Below are 22,497 nucleotides of genomic sequence, written 5' to 3'. Positions count from 1 at the left end.
TCTGGCCTTTAAACAAAATGGTTATTCAATAGATGAAGGATAATGAACCATTATTACACAGGAATTAATACCTGCTGGCTAGGCAGAAACTCAGGAGAAAATAAAATCTTTCTTTCCAGCTTTAGAATTGAATCCATGCATTGATCCAACCACAGACTTTCCCAAAGACCTGTGAAGTTTATTAATAAAAAATCAGATTGTGGGAATAGTAAGAATTTTTTTTAGGACAATGTATGCTGCTGTATCTCCATGCTACTTCTCATATTTAAAAGTCATTAAATTAATTTTTATTTTTATGTTTCACCATGTGCAAGTCAACATAATCTTTTCAAATATAATGTCAGATGAAGTTGTTTTCTTTAAAAATCTACTGGCACATGTTCCCACCTACTTGTTTACTTCTGTCTTCTTTCCTCAGTGGGGTGATGTGTTATCTGGGGACATTTTGGTCACCGTCAATTCTTTTTCCTTTTTGTCACTCTAACTGCCTGCTTGAATTTCACAAGCTGCTGACTCAGACCACTACTCATCTTCCTTGAAATCTAGCCTTCGCCAACAAGCCCAGCTTGGCTATTTTTATAAGCCATGTCAACCAGTTGTTTGAATGGATCAGCCCATCCCATCATAGGAATTGACCTGGTTACTCCATAGGCACAAGGAGATGAGAAGGGAGAGGGAACAGGGGAGTAAAGGAACCTAAGCTGAGCAGTGCAGACGCCATTGAATTGTGACTTCCAAGAACTTAAAAATCACTGATTAGTCAGCCACTCTTTGGAGGAAAAAAGTAAGCCAAGACTTTAATCCCTGATGACTTATTTCTAGTTTTCGTTCTATAGGAAGAAATAGAAGTGCCATAGTTTTCAGTCTCTCTTTCAGTCATCCCTTTTCTCTCTTATTCCTCTGTTTATTCATGCCAATCACGGTGCTGAGAGCTAATGAAGAGTTGAGGTGGGGCAGAGGTGAGGATGATTAAAACATAAATGAACATAAGTCCTGCTCTTCAGGACATTACCCACCTGTAAAGGAATGAAACACACACAAATATAAATTGCCATGATGGGCAGGTTACCACTGTCCTTACTGCCAGCAGTGCCTCAGCCCTGGTTGCCCCTCTGTTCCATGAGCCCTTTTTCTGTAAAATGCTTGAAGATGCCGTGTCTCCCACAGTTCTGCACACACAGCAAATGGGCAAAAGAGCTGCTTGCGTTTCATTGGTTTAGTAACCGTCCATTTCTTTTCTCTGATTATTAAATGAATTTGCATATATTTAGTTGGTCTATGAGATACTAGACCTGGAGATGTTAAAAAGTAATTTTACCTGAATTTAGTAGATTTAATATTTTTAAAAATGTCCCCATCTGCCACCCCCAAATTAATCATTTTAGTAGTCAGGGACAACTGTTATATAACACAGTCTCCTTAGCTGCTCAAAGGTCGACAGTTAATGATTGATAGATAAGGAGCATCTCCGAATTTTGAAATCACAGAGTGTGATCCACATGGGTGCTACGCTTCAGATGACATGCACCCCTAGGCCTCATTATTTTAAAAATATACTTTTACTTCAAATAAACATACCGCTATTTTAAGTTCTTTGTCTTATTAAGACAATATTAACATAAGTTACCAAGTGGTATGAAGCTTATGTTGACTTCACATTTGAAAATTTGACATTAACCTGAGCATTTAACAATTCAAAACATTTTCTGATCACATGCAAAAAGTTAAATTGTGGTGACAAATTCTAATGAAATAAGACAATTCACAAAGGTTCCTGTCACAATTTTTTCTTGAGAACAAGGCCACTGCATAGTTGAATTTCTTGGCTCTAAAGATGAACATGGTGTGACAGCTATGGAATTGGATAAGCCAAGAAAGCCTAGGGGTTAAATAGAAAATCTTGAGGGTCACGAGTTCTTTGAAATAAACCATTCTATAAAGGAACAAGGGTTTACATATTATCCATGTGCACAAAGCTGCTAGGAAGAAGTGTTACGGTCATTTATTCCTGTAAACCTCACAGTGATGGATTTTCCATTGGGTTGACAGATTTCTTTTTCCTCTCTCTCCAACTAAGATACAGGCACATCCTCTCTTCCACTGTAGGATGGGGCCATCATCCATCTGTGAAGCTGGGCCTCACAAGGTCTTACTGAAATAGGAATAACTGCCAAATGAAGGATTCCTTCAGAAAAAACAAATAGTAGCAATGTCATCCTCTCCTGTGGCTGGTTGAGAGGCAGTGAAGCAGGTGTGTTGTGGGGGGCACAGATAGGGCAGGGCCTGGAGAGGGCTGGCTGGCCATCCCGAGAGGTCCTCACGAAGAGATGTTTTTCTCAGTGAGCCTATCCACTGCTTTCCAGGGGGAGGACCTTAGACTTGTAAGCTCTTATCTTAGTTCATTTGGGCTACTATAACAAATTAGCATTAACTGAGTAGCTAAACAACATTTATTTCTCACAGTTCTGGAGGCTGGAAAGTCCAAGATCAAGGTGCCAGCAGATTCAGTGTCTGGTGAGGGCCCATTTTCTCATTCACAGATGATGATGCCTTCTTGCTGCATCCTCCCATGGTGGAAGGGGCTAGCTAGCTCTCTGGGGCCTCTTTTCTTAAACGCACCATTCACATGCATGAGGGACCTGTCCTCATAATCTAATTACCTCCCCAAAGCCCCATCTCTCAATACTATCCCATTGGAGGTTTGGTTCCAACATATAAATTTTGGGAGACACCAGCATGATGTGGATGATAGCAGCTCTGAAACTCATCGTAACCCAACATTCTTTGGACTTAGAGATGAGACCTTTAGCTAACAAAACTTACCATGAGGTAGAAACACAGAATGCCAATGTATTAGATTTTAAAGGGAAGTGTGACTGTCAAGGAGATCTCACATTTAGGTCAGTCTGATCAGCGCAAACTATGTAAGACATTTACTTTGGGGAACCAGGAGAGTTGGTTATGTGAAGAGAATGTGCAACAAATATCAACTCTGGCAGTCTGATGTATCCATCACTATAATAGGAATATGCTGGCCAGGGAGCCTGGGTAAATCCACTTCTTGTTGCATGGCTTGGACACACACAATTCAAGTTTGCTTGCAATCTTAATGTGACTTTAAATATCCCTCTTTACTCCAAATTATGCTGGACTTATTTCATAGCTTAATTCTCAAAGAGCAATCTCACCTTCCTTATTTCCAGGTTTTGAGGACCATCCCTGTCTCACCTCCGTGGACTGTCTGCAACATGCATGGTCAAAAAGTAGACCAATTCTGCAACAGGATAGCAGAGAAATGTGTCTGTGATACCCACACAGTCAAGAGGCACACTTAAAATAGCATCAGACCCTAAAAAATATAGGAAATGACCACAGACCAGTGGGCCAGACAGCACATGTATCCTCTGTCCAGGACCCATGGCCACTGTTGGCAGGCCTACCACTGAGGCAAATCCTACCTGGAGGTGGAAGTCATGAAAATAGTTTTTCCACATTCCTTTCTGTGATCTACAGTAAAAACCTCAGGGAGATATTGAGTCATCTGCTGGTTTTTACAACCCCAATTAAACGAAATTTTCTGCACCTCCTTCTCCTTCCACATTCTTCCCCCCACCCCGTTTCCCTCTTCCCTCTTTTCATCAATGGAGTGGGGTGGAGGAGGGTAACTGAAGCTAGGTTGGGGATTTGTTCCCAGACCACAGGAATTAGAAACAATTTAAACAAATGTTTAAATTATCAGGATCCTCTTTGTTTCTAGCTTAACTAAGAATTGCAAACGGTACCTATGAAATTTCTCTTTTTCACTTCCCGTGTGTTGTTTCCAATGAAGTTTCATGAAGACATACACACAAAATCTTCTAAAATCCTTGTCTTTTCACATCACACCAAACAGGAATACTGTTGATTACACAGGTAAAACTTGCCTCAGATGTTTTATAGTCAATATACATTAAACCAAAGCAGAGCATTTTGGGGACCATTAACACCTAATTTTTTTTTTGTTAATCAACACTTTCATGTTTTCTTGAAGCTAATATCAGTTTAGGTGCTTATCACTGTGCAAGGCAATATGATTCTAATCAAGCCAGCAAACATAACTAAGAAGGCCTGCTGCCTGTTGCCAGAGGGCTTGGAGGGTCTTCAGATGCCAGTGAGACCCCAGCCTCAGCCGGTGTCCTGGTTCAAAAGAATTCAGGGATGAGTCCGAATGATGCGAAAGGCAAGAAGCTTTGATTCCAAAAATGAAAGTACACAGTTGAGAGAGAAGTGCAGGCGTGCTTATGAGAACAAATCACACACAATTAAGTTTAGGTTTTTAATTTTATGGGTGTTTCTTTAATTAGGGGGTGGAATAATCATTCTGGAAAAGGAGAGGATTTCGGGGACCCTTGTTACCATCCCCTTTCTCCTTTTTTTGCGTTTGCCAGAAAGAGTCATAGATATGTCAACCTGACCAGGATTTTGGCCATTTGTTGTCACTTCTTTTGGGTTTTCCATTAGCCCGTGGTTTCTTTGCCTACTTCTTGTTTTAGCTGTTGTTTGGGGTTTTCCATCCTCCTGTGACTGCCCAGTGCTATTCCTATTTCAGACCCATCAAGTGCATTATGAAAGCAATATTTGCATACATTTGGAAATACTAAGGTCTCATCTCCAATTATTGAAATCCGTAATTTCAGATCAATCAAACTAAATAGTCATACCCTAGGAAGCTCTGTCTTATAAGAATAAAGCAAATGTGGCACATATACACCATGGAATACTATGCAGCCATAACAAAGGATAAGTTCATATCTTTGCAGGGGCTTGGATGCAGCTGGAAACCATCATTCTCAGCAAACTAATACAGGAACAGAAAACCAGACACCACATGTTCTCACTCATAAGCAGGAGTTGGACAATGAGAACACATGGACATAGGGAGGGCAACATCACACACTGGGGCCTCTCAGGGGGTGGGGGGCTAGGGAAGGGCTAGCACCAGGAGAAATACCTAATGTAGATGACAGGTTGATGGGTGCAGCAAACCACCATGGCATATGTATACCTGTGTAACAAACCTGCACATTCTGCACATGTATCACAGAACTTAAAGTATATATATATATATATATATATATAGCATCGAGTATTTTCATATTGCAATGCATGCTATTTATTTGTTTGTTTTAATTTCAAAATAGAAATCTAAGCAATGTCTTTCAGAGATCAGCTACTAAGGAAAATACAACATCATCTTATGCCTGCTCCTTCGTATTTATTTTAAAACAAGTTAATCTATGAAAACATCTATTTTGAAGAGAACTTTAGAGAACTTAGGCTATTTTTTTTAAACTATCTATCCTATAAATTCCCCAAGAGTGAACACTTGCCTGCCTCTGACCATTCAGTTATTCAGCTATCCAGTTCTCAGCATGGAAATTGGCAAAACATTTTCCTATCTTAGCAGCTTCTCATCACTATAGCCTTTTCTAGACCTTAGCAAAATGTGTTGTAAAATCTTTTTAAAATATAAAGCATGTTACACCTAAGTATAAATTGCTAATAACTTAAAATATTGTTCCAACCCAAGATATTTAAAAATATTTACCAGGAGAAAAGTTTCAACCTAAAGAGATAGTGTAGGGAGAAAACCAAACATTGGCCTGACTTGGAACCCACAAGGGCCCAGTGGTCCAGTCCTGGCACTGCAGTTACTAGCCGTGGGACATTAGGCCACTTGTGCGAGCATTCTGAGCCTCATTTCCTTCTTTCAGAGAAAGGGGTCTGTGTGGAGCTTTGAGACATCTTCAATTTCATATATTGAAGTAGACATTCCAGATGGAGGGGAGGTTGGAGAACTCTGGGACCTTAAAGAACAGGTGTAGTGGGAGTAAGACAGAGAGGGACAGGCTGGAAGTATGAGAGGCTGTCAGAGCATGAGATACTAGAATTCAAGATTCAACATTAGAATAGTTACTGAGGGTAAGGCCAAGGGAGTGAGAGGCTACAGTGAGGTGGTAGCAAAGGCCATTGCAGGTGGGGTCAGGAAATTTGGCTAGGATTTGATGGAGATCTCCCTGGGTAATAAGAGGGATTTTGGTGAGAAGAAAGGCTGTGAGCTGGAGCCCAATATCTTTAGTGAATGTAATACATGACCTGGAAATTAGTATAGCATAGTAACTTGGTGCAGCCATGTAAGTGCCAGACAGACTTTAGTTCAAATCACAGCTCCACCGTGGACCACTTCTAGTTTTTGGCCATGTTGCTTACCATGTCGAATCACAGTACACTCAACTATAAACTGGGAGAAATAAATATGTCCATCCCACAGGGCTGTTATGTGTAGCAGATGCTAGTATAATAATTACCTACCCAACAACCATTTGCATCTTCTTTTTTACTAACAAAACAAAATCCTTTATGAAGCTAAATGCTCAAGCTAAGTTGATCCCAGCCTTAGACCCACTGGGTAGATCTTGATTCATCTTAGCCAGTCATGGTGATCCCTTCTTCCTTTACAATTATTGACTTATGAAAGACACAATACTGGACAATGGGATGTAGGATAAGCTAAGATGACTTCTGGGAAATATTTCCTATCTTTTTACTTTGGTGTGTGAAGATGTGATGCCAAGAGCTTCTGCAGCCATCCTGAAGAAAACTAGCAGATAAGCTAAGCTTAATGAAAGAAACCCTTAATTACCTATCAAAGGCAGTATTTGAAAGACTAATAACAAAATTTCTGAAAACAGTTTGGAACTTGAGAATTTAGATTGAAATGTAATCTAAACATCGTTCCTTCTTAGCAACATAGAAATTGCATTATTATCTTTAAAAGGAGAATAGGGAGCGAGACCTTGAAATGAGAAGCTAACAGATCTGTCTTTTAAAACCAGCAGTGACTGGAACTTAATGAATAAATTATTGGATGTTCTACCCTTCTACCCCTGTAGTTATTATGTGCCTTAAGCGGTAAATTAATGTTGGTTCAAGAAGTATAAAGTGAGTCATAGGAAAAGAATCTGATTCAATGATGTTGACATTTATTAAATGCCAAAGATGATTTAAACTGTGTTTTTTTTTTTTTTTTTTTTTTTAGTTTTTTAGGGGAGGTGACCCATTATCTAAATACATTTAAGAGACAAAGCTGGCTGTGAATGTAGAGTGATTCAGACAAGATATATTTATTCACAGAATTTATAGCTATTGACATATGGGAGAGCAATCCAGAAAGTGAACACTGTAACCTCATCCTTATTTTCCTACCTGCCCACTTTTCAAAGGGAAGAAGCTGTCTGACTTATTGGCTGAAAGCCTCATAGGCAACTTAAATAGTTTATCAACTTTGAGTCTATACTTCAAACTTTAACTGAACCGAACAAGCAACCTGTACACACTATAAATGGGAAGATTGTAAACATATATTTGGATGTGTGCAGGATGTACAGGATCAAAAATATTTAACAATCATTAAGGCATGAAAACTGACAATTGGAGTGAATGCCAGCTGTGGGCTGCAGCAGAGTCTTGAGAGGCCAGTATTTTTTCATCCATCAACCCTTCAAGTTTTACATCTTGGGGTGGCAGGAGGATCCCAGAGGAAGAGCTAGATGGCTAGAGAAGGGGTGCTGTTTGCCAACTGGTATGGGACTACTTCAATAATTTAATAAATAGTGTGGCCACACTGGAACATACCAAGTAAACACCAATCCTGAATACAGAAACTCATCGAAGTTGTCTTTTGACTGCTAAGGAAACTGACCCAGAATGTAACTGACCTGTCCAAAGTCATATCCAGTTAGCTAGCTGCATACCCAGGGCTATATTCCAGGTTTCATGCTTCCTAGTCTTTTACTCTTTTCATCTCCGTATTCTAGGGAGAAAATGAAAACAAAAAAGTCCCAATTTTTGACCATCCAGGTCAAAGGAAAGGTCCAAAACTGAAAAACCAAAAGTAGCCATTTTGAACACTAAATTGAAACTATCAACACACTGATAATTTGATTAATGATGCAATTTTTCCTTTGCTTACTTTAGGAAATCAAATAATTAAATCTAATTTTGGAGTGTTTATTTCATTTTTATTTTATTACTCTGTCACCCAGGCTGAGTGCAGTGGCGCAATCTGAGCTCACTGAAGCCTCGAACCCTGGGGCTCAGGTAATCTTCTTGTTATGGGCTCCCAAAGTGCTGGGATTACAGGCATGAGCCACTGCACCTGGTCAGTGTTTATTTTAAATTGTGTTATTTTTAACTACTCATTCTTTATTTTATTTTGTTTTTTTGAGACGCAGTCTCACTCTGTCACCCAGGCTGGAGTGCAGTGGTACCGATCTCGGCTCACTGCAACCTTCGCTTCTTGGGTTCAAGTGATTCTCCTACCTCAGCATCCTGAGTAGTTGGGATTACAGGCATTTGTCACCATGCCCAGCTAATTTTTGTATTTTTAGTAGAGACAGGGTTTCACCACGTTGGTCAGGCTGGTCTCGAACTCCTGACCTTGTGATCTGCCTGCCTCAGCCTCCCAAAGTGCTGGGATTACAGGTGTTAGCCACCACGCCCAGCCTCATTCTTTATTTTTAATACAGAAAGAAAACTCGTTACTGACTTAGAGTAAATGTGATATAGTAGCTTAAAAATAATTAATCTGGAGGCAATTGAGTAATTAATTTGGAGGATTGAGTGTTCTGCTGCTTATTAGTTATGTAAACTTTGGACCTGAATCTTTGCATTTCTGAGCCTCACTTTTCTAATCAGTAATGTGGAGATAAACAAAGAGCAGGATTGTTGAGAAATGGCCACAGAATGGAGTGCAGGCCATTCTGGGATGATGGAAATTTTTGTTTGTTTTGCTTTTTTTGAGACAGTCTTGCTTTGTCACACAGGCTGGAGTGCAGTGGCACGACCTCGGCTCACTGCAACCTCCCCCTCCCAGGTCCAAGGCATTCTCATGCCTCAGCCTCCTGAGTAGCTGGGATCACAGATGAGCACCACTACATCCAGCTAATTTTTGTATTTTTAGTAGAGATGGGTTTTCATCGTGTTGGCCAGGCTGTTCTCGAACTCCTGGCTTTATGTGATCTGCCCACCTCAGCCTCCCAAAGTGCTGGGATTACAGGCATGAGCCACTGTGCCTGGCCGCATGATGGAAATTCTATAATTGGTGTCCTCCAATGCAATATCCACTGGCCACAGGTTGGCTGTTGAGCACTTGAAACATAGCAAGTGCAACTGAGGAACTGAATAAATTTTATTTAATTTTATTTAATGTATGTTTACATCTGAATAGCCACATGTGCTTGGTGGTTCCTGTATTAAACAGTCAGGTATGTAGAGAGCAGAGGGAGATGCAGAAGTGCAAGGAGAATTTAAGATGCCAATGCCAGGAGGTACTGAAGAGAGAGAGAGAGAGAGAGAATGAATCCATCAGCCTGTGTCTGTTTCTGAGTTTTTGCTCTATTTCTAATCCATGCTTACCCCTCGAAGATTCTCCTTTTTCTTGAAGTAACTTCAGTGCATCTTGTTTCTTGTCACAGAACTCATCTGAATGTTCACACTCAGAACTAGTGAGATTAGAGAAACGATCAGAAGCCAGGTGTCCTGATATTCCTTAAAGCTCCTTCCAGTAATGTCATGCTCCTGTCTTTCTCTTTCCAAAGAGAACCTATGTGCACACACACACACACACACACACAATCATTTCTCTGAGACTTTTTCTGGCTTTGAAAATTTACGTAAAATTTTAATATCGATTTTATTTGCAAAGGCGTGTTTTCAGGAAGTAGTCTGACTTGTCACTAATTTCTTTGGATGTAATTGTGTTGGACATTTTTTATCTTGTTTATTGCAAGAAACTTTTAATATGCGTGATAGCTTCAGTGTTATGTCCATCCTTTCCCTGCAGTGGCTGACTTCCTGCTGCACCAGTCCAGGCATATTTGTGCCAGTCCCCATATGTTCAGGCAGCACCAAGGCAGATTTGCTGATATGCAGTGGGTTGAAAAACAATACTTCTACGAGCACAACATTGCATACCAAGGAGATTATCTTTTAGAAAGACTTAAAAGTCCAACAGATATGCCACAAAAGGTTAGATGACATTGATGCTTAGCAACCAGGAGTGGTAAGCACAGATATTAATGGACAGTACACAATCGTTCATCTTGACTCTAGATTATACACTGAACTAAAAAATAAAAATGGATTGCTTTAATATTCCCTTTCCTTCTCATCTTCTCCTTTAATGGGTTGGAGATGCTAACCCTTCTGTACTAACCCAATAATAGTTGGTAGAAATAATGGATATTTAAACTATATGTTATCTGGCTCTGGCAAAGCCACTCCTAGAAAATGGGAAGAGGGGCTGGACGCGGTGGCTCATGCCTGTAATCCCAGCACTTTGGGAGGCTGAGGCTGGCGGATCACAAGGTCAGGAGTTCGAGACCAGCCTGGCCAATACGGTGAAACCCTGTCTCTACTAAAAATACAAAAAAAATTAGCCGGGCTTGGTGGCACATGCTTGTAATCCCAGCTACTTGGGATGCTGAGGCAGGAGAATTGCTTGAACCTGGGAGGTGGAGGTTGCAGTGAGCCAAGATTATGCCACTGCACTCCAGCGTGGGCGACAGAGTGAAATTCCATCTCAAAAAAAAAAAAAAAAAAGGAAAAATGGGAAGAGGTTTATTAACTTCTAAATTTGACCAAAGAAATACCATTAATTAGTTAATGGCTTAAAAGTGGTATAGAAACATGAACTCAGAAGACATATCGATGCTTATTTTTCATTAAGATGCATTTCAGAATGCATCCTATTGTTCTTTGGGTGCTAGTGAATCCATATTTAAAACATGCACACAAAAGCATCTCTCATGCTTCTGAGACAATTGCTGTAAAAATGCACCAGTTGATGGTTTGCTTAAATGGAGCAAATTATCACCAAGTTGCACAGCCTTATTATCCGTACTGTCACTGCAGGAAATCTCACTGTGTATGTGACCTGAATGCATATTACCTAGTGGAAAATTCCATAAATGCAGAATAGCCTAGAGCACTCAACATCTGCCTTGCTTTTTTTCTTCTTCTTTTTTTTTTTTTTTAATAATCAAACACAAGGGATTGCCAGGGAATAGCTCCCCAAACCATGGGGTCTCTTTACAATCCTCTGTCATTTTTATCTATCTATATTAATTCTTAAACTGCATCCATTCAAATTGCTATGCTTCAGCCCTGAGGAATATAAATATGGAGGCAATTATGAAGATGTGTTTTCCGGTGCCACACATTTAAATATTAGCTGAAAGTCAAATGTTAATGTCACAAAATAGAGAAATAAAATATATTCAATGTATTTTGCCCATAGTTAATAGGCTAAACTAGAGCAAGCAATCTAACATTGCAAGGAAATTTGAATGTGGAGACTCAGTGTTCTTTTATTAGCTAAATGTACAGAACAGTAGATATATTTCATTTGCTTTAGGCTCCAGGCATGATTGAGGGATTGGGGGGACAAAGATGAAAGAAGAAAATGTGTGGAGAAGGATTGTATGACAAAATGTAAGTGTACAGTTAGGCAGGGGTGTGAGATGAGAAGACAATTCAGAGCACAGTCCTCAACCTAAAGTTGCCAAGCGCTCACAGACGGCAAGGAAATTCTTTATTTTGTAGAAATAAGCTATGAGCTCTCTTGAGCCCCTTCCTTCTCTGAGTCCCACCCCCTCCTTTAAGTTAATTTGAACAAACATTAACTATAAAGTTTGTAATGTCTTGAATCACCCCGATTTTTATTTCTCATGCATTATGAAGCTATTCTCTTGAGCAATTTCATAGAGTCATAAAGTCCAATATGAGTTGAATTGTGTGTCCTCCCAAAAATATGTTGAAATTCTAATCTATAATACCTCAGAATGTGACCTTATGTGGGAATAGGGTCCTTGCAGATGTAATAAGTTAAGATGAGGTCATAGTGGAGTGGGGTAGACCCCTAATTCCATATGACTGGTGTTTCCATGAGAAGACAGCCATGTGAAGGCAAAGAGATACACAAGCAGAAGGCCACGTGAAGCTGGAGGCAGAGACTGCAGTGATGCATCTACAAGCCAAGGAACACCAAGCACTGCCTATGTTCACCAGAAGCCAGGACACAGACATGGAACAGATTCTCCCCCAGAACCCCTGAAAGGCACCAGCCCTGCTGACATCTTCCTTTCAGACTTCTAGCCTCCAAAACAGTGAGAATAAGTTTCTTTTGCTTTAAGTTATCTAGTTTGTGGTACTTTGGTATGGCAGCCTTAGGAAACTAACATAATATTTTAAAGAAAACTTAACGTTTCTCCCTTTAGATGACAATTCCATCCATAATCCAATAACAAAAGTGCTTGCTAGCATTTATTACTTACCGAAGACATGCCAGACACCATCCAGTTTTCCTCAGCAGAACCCACCAGATGACTCCCACGGAAACCAGGCCACCTTGCAGCCCTCCTCCAGTATTCGGTGATTCTGCTCTTGCCCATAGATGCTCCACTCAGCACTCACAGTTTTGAGTCTCTAGAATGCCGTTCTCCAAATTTCCAAAAATACCCTCATGGGCTACATCCATGTAACTAATACACTGCTCCCTGGAGACAGGCCTAGGAGGAAGTCAAAAAGTCAACTCAGCATCATCTGGAAAAGCATGAACTCAGAACAAGGTGTGTTACTAGATGAACTAAATATTTTATGGCACCAGATATATCCATTGCAAAAACAAGGATAGTGTTTGGGCTGGTATATTGCTGTCACCTCCTCTGTGAGAGACGCATGAACTGAGCAGGTTCAGCTTTGCTTGGCACCTTTTTTCACAGCTCCCAGAGCTGACCAAAATCTTTCTGAGAGGTCACTGTTTTATTTTACATGTTTTACTTTTAAGCTACATTAGTGTATTAATCAATCATACAATTATAGTTTGGTCTGTGTGTTAGTCCAGGAAGTACATGTCAAGATGGGATTAAACATGCATGGATTTTATTAAAGGAGGGAGCTGAGGAAAGCTGATATGGTCATTGGTCTATGATGCAAGCCTGACCCTGAAGGAAGGAGAAAGGGGAAGGGCAGGAGGAAGCATCTTAGACATTTACAGTTGGAGGAAGGTTCATCAAGCACTGGGGGCAGGATGTGGGACAAGAAGGGTCACTTGTGGCAAAATGGGCTGTAGAAATGCCCTGTCTTGCAGAAATGCATCTGCCTTAGTGTTCCTGTTGCACTCAGTCATGGCTGGGAGCAGCCCATGGGAAGCTTGGCCTCAGTACAACATGGCGAATGAGTTCAGAGCACGGAAGCTAGAGCCCTTGGTCAGTTATGCTTCCTGTCTTTTCATGACCCATAGACCACAGTCTGGGAGCCATACTTCTTCTTTAAGGGGACTGATTGCATATCTTAGTAATGTGTTGATTTAAAATTTAACTGCGAGAGGCAATTTCACTTCTCATTTATTGGAAGAAATTTCATGTGGCATGACCTTCAAGTATTTATAATATCTATCTTGTTTTAGTCTATTTGCTTCTTGTATATATGTGTGTGCAAATATATTTATATACACACACAATATTATGTGTTGCTTAATAGCAAGAATATGTTCTGGGAAATGCATCACTAGGTGATTTTGTCATTGTGCAAACATCATAGAGTGTACTTGCACAAACCTAGATGGTATAGCCTATCTACTATACACCTAAACTATATGGTAAAGTCTACTGCTCCTAGGCTACAAACCTGTACAGCATGCTACTGTACTGAATACTGTAGGCAATTATGACACAATGCTGGGTATTCATGAATCTAAACATATTTAAACATAGAAAAGGTACAGCAAAAGTATGGTATAAAAGATTTAAAGTAATGGTATAAAGATTTAAATGGTATAAATATTTAAAGTACGGTAATGCCCTAGGCCTTCCTGTTCACTCACCACTCACTCACTGACTCACCCAGAGCATCTTCCAGTCCTGCAAGCTCCACTGTGAGTGAGTGGTGAGTGAACAGGAAGGCCTAGGGCATTACTGTACTCTACTGCAGACTTTCTAAAGACTGAACACTTAGCCTACACTGAATTCATAAAAAAAATTTTTCTTGCTTCAATAATAAATTAACATTAGCTTACTGTAACATTTTTACTTTATAAACTTTTGGATTTTTAATTTTATGAATCTTTTGTAATAACACTTAGCTTAAAGCAAAAACACATTGTAAAGCTGACAAAAATATTTTCTTTCTTTATAGCATTGTTCCGTAAGCTTCTTTGTATATATGTGTATGTACATATATACACACATATGTACATGTACATATATATAAGCTATATATACACATATGTGCATGTACATATATATAATATATATTATATATATTTTATATATAATATATATAATATATATTATATATATTTTATATATATAATATATATAATATATATTATATATATTTTATATATATAATATATATAATATATATTATATATATTTTATATATATATATAATATATATAATATATATTATATATATTTATATATATATAATATATATAATATATATTATATATATTTTATATATATATAATATATATAAAAATCCCATGTCTAAGGTCAACCAGCTGGCTCTCACCTTCTCATGTCTAAGTTCAACCAGATGTCTCTCGCCTTCCTATGTCCAGTATTTATTTATTATTTATTATTTATTTATTTATTTATTTTTGAGACAGAGTTTGTCTGTCTTGCCCAGGCTGGAATGTTGTGGTGTGATCTCAGCTCACTGCAGCCTTGACCTCCAGGGCTCAGCAATCCTCCTGCCTCATCCTCTTTAGTAGCTGGGACAACTGATGTGCGCCAATTTTTGTATTTTTTGTAGAGATGAGGCTTCGCCATATTGCCTCTGCTGGTCTCAAACTCTTGGACTCAAGTGATCCACCTGCCTTGGCCTCCCAAAATGCTGGGATTACAGGCATGAGCCACAGCACCCAGCCACTTCTTTATATTTTTAAAATGTCTTTTTTTTATTTTTCTTAAAAAATTTTTAAACCTTTTTTTTTTTTTGCTAAGAATTAAGATGCAAACATAGACATCAGTCTAGGCATAGACAAAGTCAGGATCATCAATATCATTGTCTTCTACCTCCACATCTAGCCTCACTGGAAGGTCTTTGGGGCAATAATACATATGAAGCTATCATCTTCTACAATGTCTTCGGGAACACCTCCTGAAGGACCTGCCTAAGGCTGTTTTACAGTTAACTTTTTTTCACGAGTAGAGGGAGTAAACTCTAAAATAATGTTAAAAAGTATAGTTTAACATATAGTTTAACATGGTTATCGTGAGAACAGCTAATCAGATAAATCATTCCAAGCCCCAGAGGTTATTTGAAGGGGTGGGGACTGAAGAAGAGCTGTATAGTAAATACATAAACCAGTAGTATAGTTGTGTTGCTTATCATCATTATTGAGTATCATATACTGTACATAATTGTATGTGCTATACTTTTATACGACTGGAAGCACAGTAGATTTGTTTACACCAGCATGACCACAAATATGTGAGCAATGCATTATGCTACATTACGATGGCTACGATGTCACTAGACAACAGGAATTTTTCAGCTCCATTAAAATGGAACAAATGTCACACACGTGGTTTGTTGTTGACTGAAATGTTATACAGCACATTACTCTATGTGTGTGTGTGTATTTACTGTGTGTGTGTGTATATATATATAAATGTTATGTGCTGCATAACATTTCAGTATATATATAGTGTGTATATATATTTACTGTATATATACACACATATATGCATACATATACATATATGTTTTGAAGATATATTACTGCACTTTAAAAAGAGAGGAAAAGCTATTGGAAGCTAAATACTTCCTGAGATATGTAACTTTCCCCAAACCCATAGTGAAATGGTTCTTAAATAGAAAAGCCCTGTTTTAGTGCACCATATGATATCAGCTAGACATCACACAAATGCACATTCCTAATAGCATCTCAAGGTGAATAAATGATATACTTTATACGTTGCTGCATATATCACATTTAATGAAACACCTACCTGAGTCTTAAAAACACTTTACTTATCTTTAACGAGAACACATGCTGTACTCAGAAATAGTAATTCTGACAACTCTCAGTACTGAGAATGGGTGAAACAACAGCGAACATCATTTTCACAGCATTGTTCAGACAGCAATTTGAAGAAAATGCTGAGCACAGCTCCCCCTGCCTTGTCAGTGAAGGTTGCCTGGAGATTTGCGAGAACACGTGCACACGTTGACTCAGCAAGACCAAACTGACTGTACATCCATGATCCTCTGGGAGCAAATTGTTCTTAAAATAATGTGAAATATGAAGCATCCAAAAGGTGATGGAAGCAGTGAAAAATACCATCTGCAAAATAAGAATCTCGGATTGTTGTCTTGTTTATACTTGAGCCTTCGATAAATTACTTAATTAGCTTCTTCTTGACCCATTTCTCTTTTATTTAGGCTGCTTAAAAAAAAAAGTCCCTGGTAGTTTAGATAGCACAGTTTAATACACATAAAAACACTTTAGCCTAATGATTCCTTTAATGAAATTTATGTGAAAATGTCATTTCAATAATGAGACTTCTATATTTGTCCAGTTTTATTAATCTTTATAACTTGTGGGATACTTTTCAATGATCTGAACTAAAACAAAAAAAATTTGACTGGAAAAATGAGGAAAAGCATTTTGAGTCTTTCTTTATCAAAGAATCATTTATTTTTTGTACTCCAGAAAACACTTATGCATCAAATTTACTAAAGGTTCATTAACAGTGCAGTAAGTCTAGAATAATCATAATCTAAAAAAAAATCTTCAAGTAATCAGATTTTTGTCTTTCATAGTCAATAGTCTAATGTTACGTAAAAAATTACAGGTGAAGGCCAGGCGCGGTGGCTCATGCTTGTAATCCCAGCACTTTGGGAGGCCAAGGCGGGCGGATCACGAGTTCAGGAGATCAACACCACGGTGAAACCCCGTCTCTACTAAAAACACAAAAAATTAGCCGGACGTGGTGGCGGGCGCCTGTAGTCCCAGCTACTCGGAGAGGCTGAGGCAGGAGAATGGCGTGAACCCGGGAGGCGCAGCTTGCAGTGAGCCGAGATCGTGACACTGCACTCCAGCCTGGGTGACAGAGCGAGACTCCGTCTCAAAAAAAAAAAAAAAAAAATTACAAGTGAAAAATCATAACAACTTCTAAGGTGTGTTTAATGTCAACATCCTTTAATATCTTTAGTTCTTTACACTGTGAACTATGTTAATCAATCATAACATCCTATGTTATTATCAAAATGCTCTATTTGCTAAGACAAAAAAATGAAATGAGTTATTTTATAATTTTAATGAGAGGAGACACAGAAAGGATTTTGGAATTTAGAAAGTTAACCCTTAGCAAGCCAGAAAGTAGGGTAACCAAATTCCCTCATTTAATTATCTTAGACTTTGCTATACTTCTCAACACATATGGAAAATATACAGCTCCCTAAGTATGGTTGCAGCCTAACATCCCAAACCAATGAGCATTGATTGTGTCAGTTGCTAGGAGGCCACAGTAGCATCAGTAACCTGCTTTCCTCTTAGGCCCACGTGGTTATCCTGAGAACAGTTAATCAGATAAATTATTCCAAGATCCACAGGTTATTTGAAGGCATGGGAACTGAAGAAGAGCTAAAAAGGGAAAAGGAGATGACTGCAACACTTCCCCAGCTCCTGAAGCAGAGAGACCTGGAAAGATGGGAAAGCTAAATTTTGCTGGCACCTCTCACTCCATTACAAACATACACACACACACACACTCACGATGCTGCACCTTTCTCACTTCTTTTCTCACTGTTCCCCTTGACGTTCATTTAAACTTGACTTTGCACATGTAGAGTGCTTATGAGCTACAGAGGAAGGACACAGGCAGACCAAATAGCCTTGACTCACACATTCCTCCAGGAAATTATCTTTGGGCCCCATGATTTACTGAGCAGGTACTCAGTAACTGTATGTCAAATAATTGAAGGCATGCATGCCACCTACTGACGTTAGGCTTAATTCTGACCATTCATTGGATGACTTATCCTCTTTCAGTTCTGAATCATTTCCTTCTGCATATTTGAGAGATCCTATGCTGCTAGGAATTGTGGCTTTGGGAATTAAACATGATCATCCTGAACCCTAAAAATTCTGGAAAACATCTACAGAAGCTTGGGTTTTTCCATCCTGTCTTGGGCTCGTTCCAATTTTGTAAATGACTTTCACGTATTCTCTTGATAGTTCACCTGCAGCTTAAATTTTATGGGCACCTTTAAGTGAAATTTTTATATAAATGATGCAATATGTGCACAAAAATCCATCAGAAATTGAAATTCCATGGTGAGAAAATAAATCACTAGAGAGTTTGTTTGTTTATATATAAAGAGTGTGCCTGTTTAATTTAATGCTCTATATGTAAGTGATCAGCTTTAAAATGTAATAATCTATAAAGGATTCCAGATTTTTACATGTTTACATATTTAACATTCAAGAGGCTTGACTTGAATTCAGATCTTCAAGGTTCTGTTCCCACATGCCAGGAATGAAGCAGGCTAGAGACACTTGTTAACGTCTGCAGTTGAAGGCCATAATGACCCTTCTCCATTCTGCTGGATGCATACTTTCCATCATGACCTAGGCTTTGCCTCCTGATTTCTACACAGGCTCAGAGCCTATGACAGAACCTCCTTAACCACCATGCTCTGTGGACGTATCTGTACAAAAATCCTGTGTCATCTTCCTTGGGAATGACATTATTGCAGGTTCAAGTCTTGTTATGGGTTGAAGTACTGTGTAGCATAATGTTATAGTGCTTAATCCAAATTATACAAAGCAATTAAACATTGGCGAGTAAAGCTGTGTCAACAGGAAAATATTTAGTAAAAGATGAATCCATCTAGATAGATTTGTTTCATAAGAGTAAACCTGTTTGTGGCAAGGTTATGCTGGTGCTTATAAACTCCAACCCTTTGAATAACCTTCCTGTGCACTTTTTCATAGCCCACATAGTTTCTATGGCCATACCTTGCATACTTCTCAGAGCAGAAGGACTGAAACAATATCTATCGGTGGTTCTCACAAGAGCAGCAACAATTTTTTTCCAAAAGGTCTTCCAAAAGTCTTTAAAAATTTGTAATTACTGTTCATTTATTGTAAAATAAACACAAATTAAGAAGTACAAGAAAATTAAAACTCAATTTCACCACCCAATAATTAACCACAGTTGACATTTGTCTAATAGGTTTCTGGATGTTTTTCTAGGCATATATGTATATACTTCGCAAAGACGGGAGCATATTGTACATACTCCATACAGGGGTTTATATCCTTTTTTTTTTTTTGAGACGTAGTCTCGCTGTATCCCAGGCTGGAGTGCAGTGGCGTCATCTTGGCTCACTTCAAGCTCCGCCTCCTGGGTTCACGTCATTCTCCTGCCTCAGCCTCCCTAGTAGCTGGGACTATAGGCGCCCGCCACCAAGCCGGCCAATTTTTTTTTTTTTTTTTGTATTTTTAGTAGAGACAGGGTTTCACCGTCTTAGCCACCATGGTTTTGATCTCCTGACGTCGTGATCCGCCCGCCTCGGCCTCCCAAAGTGGTGGGATTACAGGCGTGAGCCACCGCGCCTGGCCAGGTGTTTATATCCTTGCACTTAACAATTTCTCATGATATATTTTCAGGTAAATAAATGTTATTTTACAACATCATTTTTAATGATGGCATAGAATTTCTGTGTATAAAGATACCATAGAATATTTAACCATTTTCTACATTTAGCAGTTGGGCTGTTTTCAATGAACAGCACTATGGTAAACATCTTCAGCTAAATATCTGTTTCCTTAGGATTAAAATTTCCTTTTGGTCAATTACTAGATATAAAAATGCTGGTCCAAAGCATATACATATTTTTAAGGCAGTTGATAATTAGGGTGGCAGCATTTTCTGAAGAAACCTTTAGCTATTAATGACATCTCACCTGGGTTTTTGCAACAGACAACTTGAGAGAAAAATTTTACCAAGAAAATGTTGCAAGTCACTCTATTTTGTACAGAAAAAAAAATAGTGGAATCTTTTGGTTTTCAAATGAATGCTTGGTTTCAGGTTGAGTATGCTTATAGGAGATATGTTTTAAAACGAAGGAATAATCTGGGCCCATTGATCACTGGAAGAATATAGGCACACCAGAAATGCAGAGGGCACTTTAGTGCAAGTGACTGTCCTGGACTTTGTCCTGAGCCACCCAGGATGTTAGAAGTCCCACACAATTGAGTGGGGTCACTGACAGTGACTGGCAACATGACATGAAACTCTCTTCCTGGTTAATCTTTTCCTTTTCACTTCATTGAAGGGCATGAAGCTGCTTAAGAGTCAAATATTAAATCAAGCCTGTACCAACCACCACAAGCTGAGTAAATTCAATTGTGATCTTTTAAAACAAAAAAGCCAGGTGTGACTCAGCACTCCAAAAAATCCTGTGTGCACTCAATATAAAGGAGCTTTGTTGAAGAGTCAAGAAAGAAACAAGACTTCTGGTTTTGGCTTTGCATGTAAGAAGCTCAGAAGTCACCATTCCATCCAAAGAACAACTAAAAAGCAAAGAGAACAAAGAATGAAAAAAAAGAACAGCAGAGAATATTCAAGAACTGTGGAACAACTATAAAAGGGGTAACATATGCATAATGGGAATACCCGAAAGAGAAAAAGAGAGAAAGGAACGGAGGAAATATTCAAGTAATAATGACTGAGATTTTTCCAAATTAATGTCAGACACCAAATCACAGATTGAGGAAACTCAGAGAACACCAAGCAGGATAAATGCCACAAACAAATAAACAAAAAACTCAACAATGAGGCATGTCATATTCAAACTGCAAAAAAAAATCAAAGGTTAAAAAAAATCCTGAAAGAAGCAAGAGGAAAAAAAATACTTTACCTATAGAGGATAAAAGACAAGAAATATAGCCAACTTCTCCTTGCAAATAAGAAGATAGTGAAGTGAAATATTTAAAGTATTTAATGAATATTAAGTAAAGACACAATATTTATATTTATTTGTAAGATAAATATAATATATATTATATTTATTTGTAAGATAAATATATATTTATATTTATTTGTAAGATTAATATAACAAATACGTTTATATTTATTTACATATAATATGTAATAATGCATACATAAATGATAATACTTATGTTTATGTGCAATAAATAAATATTAAATAAATATTTTAAAACATTTGAAAGTGTTTAAAGTACGTTGGAAAGAAGGAAAATATATCAGAAATTTGAATATACATAAAGAATTTGAATATACATAAAGAAAGGAAGAGCACCAGATAAGAAATAAGGTAAAATACTTTTATTTTTCTCCTTCTTAATTGATCTAACAGATAACAGTTTGTTCAAAATAATAATAATATATTCAATTATGTATGCTTATACCATATATATGTATGCTTATATATAAGTGAAATGAATGACAGCAATGAAATAAGGGACAGGAGGGAGAAATTAGGAATATTTTGTTATTATAAGGTACTTGCACTACCTATGAAGTGGTATAGTATTATTTGAAAGTGAACTTGGGTTAGTTGTAAATGTATATTATGGATTTTAGGGCAGCCACGAAAAGCAAAAAAAAAAAAAAAAAGACATATATCTGATATGCTAAGAAAGCAGCATATCAGAAAGTGAATTCATATAAAATGCTCAACTAAAACCACAATAAGCAGAAAGACTTTTTAAAAAGAAACAAAGAATTAAGGCAACAAATAGAAAACAGTAACAAAATGGTAGCTATTAATCTAGCTATATAAATTATCATTTTGAATATCAATGGCCTGAATACATCAATTAAAAGATAGATATTATCAGACTCTATGTTGTATTATATATTGTCTCCAAAAACCTACTTTAAATATAAAGACATTAATAGATTAAAAGTAAATGAATAGATAAAGATATGCCATGCTAATATTAATATTATAAAAAGAAAGTAAGAGTAGCTATACCAATTTCAGAGTAGAATTCAAAGCAAGGAAATTCATATTAAAACCAAAATTATTACAAGAATAAAAGCTACAGACTAATATATCTTTCAAAAACATAGATGCAAAAATCCTTAAAAAATATAAGCAAATCAAATTCAACAATTGTACACCATGATTAAGTGGGACGTCTCACAGCTATGGAAGCCTAGTTGAACATTCTAAAATCAATTAATCTGTTACATCAGTCAGCTAGAGAAGAAAAAAAATCACATGATCGTATCAATAGACACAGAAAAAACATTTGACAAACACCTTTTTGTGATCAAAACTCTCAGCAAACTAGGAATAGAGAGGAGATTCCTGAACTTGATAAACAATATCTACAAAAATCCTACAGATAATACCAGACTTAATGGTGTAAAACTAGAAGCTTTCCCACTAACTTCAGAAACAAGG

At 37.8% G+C, this 22,497-nt stretch overlaps 1 protein-coding gene across 3 annotated transcripts in view; it reads left to right on the top strand.

The window, feature by feature from the left end:
• Positions 1-11,983: 11,983 nt before the first annotated feature.
• Positions 11,984-22,497, top strand: part of SLC38A4 (solute carrier family 38 member 4) — a 207,443-nt gene continuing 196,929 nt past the window's right edge. For all 3 annotated transcript variants that reach the window (XM_055248798.2, XM_055248800.2, XM_055249082.2), the window contains exon 1: positions 11,984-12,206. The gene's annotated coding sequence lies outside the window, so the exon portion shown is untranslated. The remainder of the gene's footprint in view (positions 12,207-22,497) is intronic.

This window comes from Symphalangus syndactylus, chromosome 17, assembly GCF_028878055.3.
Source record: "Symphalangus syndactylus isolate Jambi chromosome 17, NHGRI_mSymSyn1-v2.1_pri, whole genome shotgun sequence".
Classification (NCBI taxonomy): Eukaryota; Metazoa; Chordata; class Mammalia; order Primates; family Hylobatidae; genus Symphalangus; species Symphalangus syndactylus.
This window is presented reverse-complemented; position numbering and strand designations above follow the sequence as displayed.